The 6,818-nt window shown below is 37.2% G+C and overlaps 1 pseudogene; it reads right to left on the bottom strand.

Annotated features, from left to right (window-relative positions):
• Window positions 1–1,379: 1,379 nt before the first annotated feature.
• Window positions 1,380–1,854, bottom strand: LOC110330164 (annotated as a pseudogene).
• Between the last annotated feature and the right edge of the window lie 4,964 nt (window positions 1,855–6,818).

The raw sequence follows: 6,818 nt of genomic DNA, 5'->3' as shown, positions 1-6,818 counted from the left end.
GGGAACTTGTGCATGTTTCTGTGGGGTGTACATGTGTGTATTTATGTGTGTGTATATGGGTATATGTTTAGATGTGTATATTATTTGTGTGTATTTGTATATATTTGTGTTTGTGTATATACATGTAAATGCTTAGGCATGTGTACATAATGTTTATTTGTGTGCATATATATACTTATGTGTGTATACATGCATATATTTGTGTGTGTCTACATGAATATAATTTTGTTTATATATGTACCTATGTGTTTTAGTCAGGGACCAAGTATTCAAATCTATGAGCCTATGGAGGCCATCTTCAAACCACTATATTCCATTCCCTGGCCCCCATAGGCTTATAGTCATATCACAATGCAAAATGCATTCAGTCAAACTCTAAGTTCCCTATAATCTATCACAGTTTCAAGTATTTAAAAGTCCAAAGTCCAAAATTCAATCAATCCATTAACTGTAACCCCTGTAAAATCAAAATTAAAAAGCAGATCACATACTTCCAATATACAATGACACAGAATATACATGACCATTCCAAAAGGGAGGAAAGGGAACGTAGTGAGGAAATACTGGACCAAAGCAAGACCAAAAACCAGCTGGGCAAACTACAAAGCTGGGGTCTTGCCCTAAGGTTACCACTCCCTTTGTTCCATTTAACATAGGCTTTTCTTTAAAATTTTTATGTTTTTGAGCACTGGACTTAGCTCTACTATACTTCCTGGTGATCCCTTTCTCTTTCAACTGTACATGTTGTATTTTTTTCTTCCTCATTTTGCTCCTGTAGATTATAGCTCTGTGTATGAGTAACCACTAGTAATCACATGACTCAGTCAATATTAGGCTGTCTTGAAGTCTTCTCTGCCAATACCATATATTCCAAACTATTCAGTCTAGCCTCAGATAGAGTTTTTAGACAAGGGCAAAATGTAACCTCATCCTTTGCCAAAATATCATAAGTATGATCTCTAGGCAACTTACTAATATTCTCCTCTGAAACCTCTTTAGCAGGGCCATCATAAGCTACATTGCTCTCAGCACCACTATCTTTCATGCTTCTACTAGTATGACCCATGCATCCCCACTTAAAACATTCAACTGTTTTCCTAACCCAAAGTCCCAAAGTCTACATCCCAGCAGTCAATTTATTAGTTAGTTTATGTCAACTTGACACAAGCTAGAATCAGCTGAGGGGGAACCTCAACTGAGAGAATGTCTCCATAAGATCAGGCTGTAAGTAATCCTGTAGGGAATTTTTTAAAACTGATTTTACCTTAAGTTTATTTGTAAAAAAAAAAAAACAGCATAGGACACTGGCCATTTGCAAATAGTATGTATGCAGGTGTGTCCCAGCAGTCTATCTGTCTTCACATGGGCAGGAGCCTTTTCTATGGGGCCTTCACAGGGGCCTGGGCACCTTTGGGAGCCTGGGCTGGAGCTAGAGCCTAGGCCTTAGTTGGAGCTGTGGCCTCTGTCTTGGTTTGAATATTGGGCTTTGGTTGGCAGAGCCTACAACCCATGGTCATGTAGCTTTGAATCTGTTTCCCAAGCTTGGGAAGCAGCAATGGAAGATAGATGGCTGAGTTTGCAGCTGGGGCCCTTTGGCATCTTGGGCTTGATAGCCTTAGGCTTCATAAGGGCCTTGATGGCCTCTGCACATGCCCTCATTGCCTTTGCATAGCTGGCCTGCATCTTCTTCAGGTCTTTCTTGCTGTGCTTCTTGGTAAAGTGCATGTTCCTCAGGAATTTGAGGTCAACCCCCTTAGGAGGAGATTTGTATCTTTGTGTCTGGGGTTTCTTGATTCAACTTCTGTGCCATTTGAAGAACTGGTTGTGAGTTGTGTGGTTATTGGACTTGGCCATGTCTGCATGGTGACCTGCAGGCCCCCCCCCCATGACCTGGGACTGGAAGAACAGAAATTTTCTTAATTAGTTACTGATAGGAAAGGGCCCAGCCCATTGTAGATGGTGCTCTCCCTGGTCTGGTAGTCCTGGGTTTATAAGAAAGTAGGCTGAGCAAACTATGAGGAGCAAGCCAGTGAGAGCACTCCTTAATGATTTCTACTTCAGCTCCTGCCTCCAGGTTTCTACCCTGTGTGAGTTCCTGTCCTCACTTCTTTTGATGATGAAATGTTAAACGGGACTGCAGGTGAAATAAACTGTTCCCTTGCCAAGTTGATTTTGTTTAGGGTGTTTTATCACATCAATAGTAACCCTAACTAAGAAAATGTGCATATATTAATATGTGTGGTATATATTTTATGTGTATGTATATTTGCACACAAGTATATATTTATGTGTATGTACATATGTATTTTATATTTGTGTGGGCTTTTGTATTTTTTGCTTGTGTGTGTATTTGTATGTTTGTATTATGTACATGTATAAACTCTTGTGTGTTTTCATGCACATATTTGTGCAAATGTGCTTATTGTTTGTGTGTGTACATGTATATGTTTATCTGTATATGCCATGTGGTTTCTGTGACCACCATGGCCAGCAGTGTAACAGTCTGCAGGATAGGAAAAAGTAGAATAAAGGTAAAACCAAAATTGAGAGGTAGAATACTAAGGGGGAAGAAATGCTTAGGCAAGGAGGCATTTGGGAAGATAGGGGAAATATGTAGGCAACACATATGAAGGAGCACATGAAAAATTTGTGTGGAAATTTGCTCTTGAAACACAATTTAACAATATAATTGTAGGGGATAGTATTATACACTCATATGAAATATGTTATGAAAAAATACTGAGGATTAAACATTTAAGTGGTGGTGGCGACATAGATAAGGGAGACTAGGGGATAAGAGCTGGATTGAACAAGCCTAAGCGTATATGAAAAGTCTTATGGAGGGCTGGAGAGATGGCTCAATGGTTAAGAGCACTTATTGCTCTTCCAAAGGTCCTGAGTTCAAGTCCCAGCAATCACATGGTTGCTCACAGCCATCTGTAATGAGATCTGATGCCCTCTTCTGGTGTGTCTGAAGACAGCTACAGTGTACTTATATATAATAAATAAGTCTTTTTAAAAAAATAAAAAAAGAAAAGTCTTATGGAAACCTAAAGCTAGTAAGTTAATTTCTGAAATATAATTGAAAAAAGTTAAAGGAGATCAAACAGACGTATGCTGCATAGGTGGACAATGCTATTTCCAGAATCCATGGATTATTAAACAAAAATTACATAACAGGGCACTTAGTTCCACATGAGTGATTTATCATTGATGTCCTAGAGGGCTCCAAAGCAAACACAGGCCATTGCCCCTTCTTTTGGGTATATATTGTGGTGGTTTGAATGAGAATGTTCCAGTGAGTTTCATGTATTTGAACATTCGGTTCCCAGTTGGTTACTGTATTTGGGATGCTATTTGGTATTATTGGGGAAAATGTGCCATTGAAGGTTGTGGAGGTCACTATGACAAACAATACTAGCAGAGAGATGACAAATGGGAGGCAAGAAGGCAGTTCAGTTCAACACCACTCAGTAGCCAGTGTTGGTTCCAACTTCTAGAGTGTGACTTAGAGTTGTTTATTTTAGGCATGTTTAAATACACCACAATTTGGTGAAACCTTAACTCTGGCAATATTCTGGTTATTGAGTTAATAATCCCATATACACAATAAATCATACATAAATCTCCTTGAGGAACAAAGTAAACTAAATAAATATCAGACATGACTGTATCTGTAAAGTACTTGTGATTACAAAGATAGTATCTTAGTCAGGGTTATACTGCTGTGGACGGATACCATGACCAAGGCAACTCTTATGAGGGCAACATTTAATTGAGTCTGGCTTACAGGTTCAGAGGTTCATTCCATTATTACCAAGGCAGGAACATGGCAGAATCTAGGCAGGCATCGTATAGAAGGAGCTGAGGGTTGTACATCTTCATCTGAAGGCTGCTAGCAGAATACTGACTCCTAGGCAGGTAGGAAGAGGGTCTTAAAGCCCACACCCACAGTGACATACCTATTCCAACAAGACCACACCTACTCCAATAGGGCCACACCTTTTAATAGTGCCACTCCCTGGGCTGAGCATATACAAACCATCACAGATGAGTTCTATAGATTGACTGAGAAAAACAAACATATGACAAGGGTTTGGCAGAGGATCTGCTGTGGTCTCTAGCTACACAGATAGCACAAGGATCACCATGCTATTAACCACAGTCATTCCCATCCTTCTGGGTGAATAACAGGTTATACACTCCTTCCTTTGAAGGAACAACCCTGTGTTACTATTCTGGGTTCCCCTAGTGATTATTTGTGAGTTCAAGGACCTACATGCCTCATGTTACTCCACCTTTTTTATTTTTAAAGAGAAAATTGTGGCTGTAATAGACCCCACCATGGTTTGTACATTGTCTACATGGCTAGTCTAATTATTATAGATGAACATAATAGACTTATAGAAATAGTTAACAGAATACCAAGGAACGGGAAAAGCCATCTTAACAATAATGACCACTCTAAGGTCACTTGAGATATTTTATCTCCTTTTGCAGATCACTAATTTGACTATCAATAGTATGAGATAAATCTGATACATTAAAGCAAAACATGCCAGGAAGTTATTGGTAAACAAAATTATTCTTGAGCAACAAGAAATATATGGTAGACTTATTTTGTAAAGCTGTGGTTCTAGATTTGCCCATCTCTTGGTTAATTTCTGCTAGTTTATTTTTTGCTGTAATATTAGTAGCTTTACTGATCATAAGGTCAATTCTTTAAACCTCTCTTTGTATTAAGAGTATTTGTGTTCCTGGGACTGGTAATGACGAATCACAAAAACAATCTTAAGCATGGCAGACAATACCACACTGTCTCTTATTCCCACCTCCAAGCAAATGTATTTGTATTATACATTGGCAAACTGAGAATTAACATGTAATATAATTGGTAAATATAACAGGATCATTTTGGGGTCAGTAGTATTAGTCCCTGTTGTCTCCCCAAGGTTCCTTGATGTCTGCTTCCTCTTCCTCTTGGAACATCTCCTCTTGATGGGTTTGTTGTCTCTATTCAGACACTTTATTTGTCTGGGGGGGGGTGTCTCTGGAATGCTGTCCTAGTCAGATGTGTCAGAGTAGGAGCCATCTGGGACTTCATTCGTTTTCTGGGAAGACACAAGCATAACTTCTAATGTTAGAATACTAGACCATTTCACTGGATTAGTTTCTAGATCTTCCCTCTTAAAATATATTTTAGGCTATGTCTCCTTTAGGGTAAAATGCTGTTGGGCAACCAAAAAATTTATCTTTTAAAGTGGAAAAAATAAAGTTAGAATGGCTAAATGTAACATAATATGTGAGAATTTAGGTGGGGGCATATAACCACCTCCTTTTTAAAATTTGCCACTTAAGGATTTCATGGTATTGTTCCACAATAGCTTGACCCTGTGGATTATAAAGGATTCCAGTAACATGATTAATTTCTATAAATTGCAAAATTCTGTAAAGGAATTCTGAAAGGAAAAGATGCCAGTGAATTATTAATGGCATCTGACCATGTTCCACCCCTGTGAGCAGAAGCAATAATCATATTAGAAATTGTTACATGAACATATCTCAAATATTCAGATTCTGAGATATGAGTAATATCTGTTGAATGGCATTATCATTCAAAACCTGAGCATTAATTCTGTCAATAAATGGTAGTGGTGTGAGAGAATAATAAGAAAGTGAAGGTCATGAGACTTTTGATAGGCCCCAAAAGAAAGTATTAGTAAATGTTAATGATCCTGGGAAATGAGAATAAACATGAAAATGAGTTCTGAAAAAAATATTGAACTTCTGGTTATATAGACAGCTGAAGGGAGAGAAATGACTGTGAGATAATGTGAACAGGGGGTTGGGTTAAGTCTCACAGTTTCTAAAAGTGAAACAGTTTGAGCACAGTATGCAGAGTCAGTTAAAATATTCAAAGAATGAGAAACATCTAACAAAAGCGGAGTGATTACAGTGAGTTCAGTATTGAGCCGTATAACCAGGGGTGTGTACAAATTTCTGTCTGACTGTCTGTCTGCCTGCCTGCCTGTATCTCATGCAGAGAACATAGAATTTGTATACAAAGTATAAGCTCCTTGTCCTTTTGAAGAGCCGTCTATAAAAGCATTAAGAACAACATCTATAGTATTTTTAGATGTAATTTTAGGTAATCTACGTGGGATATTGTCAAAAAGTATTAAAAGGAGATCTTCAGGATAATGATTACTTATACATCTTGAGTACTATGTTAATGCTACCTTCCAATTATTACTGGTGTAGAAAAATAATAAATCTGCAATTATTTAACATTAATAGCACAATGATTTCTGCAGGCTCTTTAGCAGTAAGCTAAGATGTTATTATATTGTAAATCTATAATATTATAAATCTATAATTTCTTATAAATAGTTATATATTGTTGTAAAGAATTATGACATGCATAAATGTTTATAATATCATCACCTTGTTGGTGTATAATTTCAGTATGTGATGAGAAAGGATAAGTAAGTAATAATGAAATAAAGCATTAATTTTTTGAGCTACCACTTCAGCAGCAGCATTATTTAATAAACTAAAACTCTACACTTTGAGTGTTATGTTTCTTATGGAATTTAATCAAGAGTCTCCAGAAAGAAAGATCAGAGTTAAATCTTTAGTAGTAATAGGCAGATAAAGATGTACATAATTGACATAGTTCAAATATTTTTGGTAAGTAATTGAAGTTATGTTGTTTGGGAAATTCTAAGTGGAGAGGATGATGGCAAATTTGTTGTTTAGTAATAGTGTATCCTGAGTAGTGTAACATAATTATAAGTTAAATGTTTTGTACTTTATCC

Source organism: Mus pahari, chromosome 12 (assembly GCF_900095145.1).
Source record: "Mus pahari chromosome 12, PAHARI_EIJ_v1.1, whole genome shotgun sequence".
NCBI classification, from domain to species: Eukaryota; Metazoa; Chordata; class Mammalia; order Rodentia; family Muridae; genus Mus; species Mus pahari.
The sequence above is the reverse complement of the archived record's forward strand: the minus strand, read 5'-3'. Positions and strand labels throughout refer to the sequence as shown.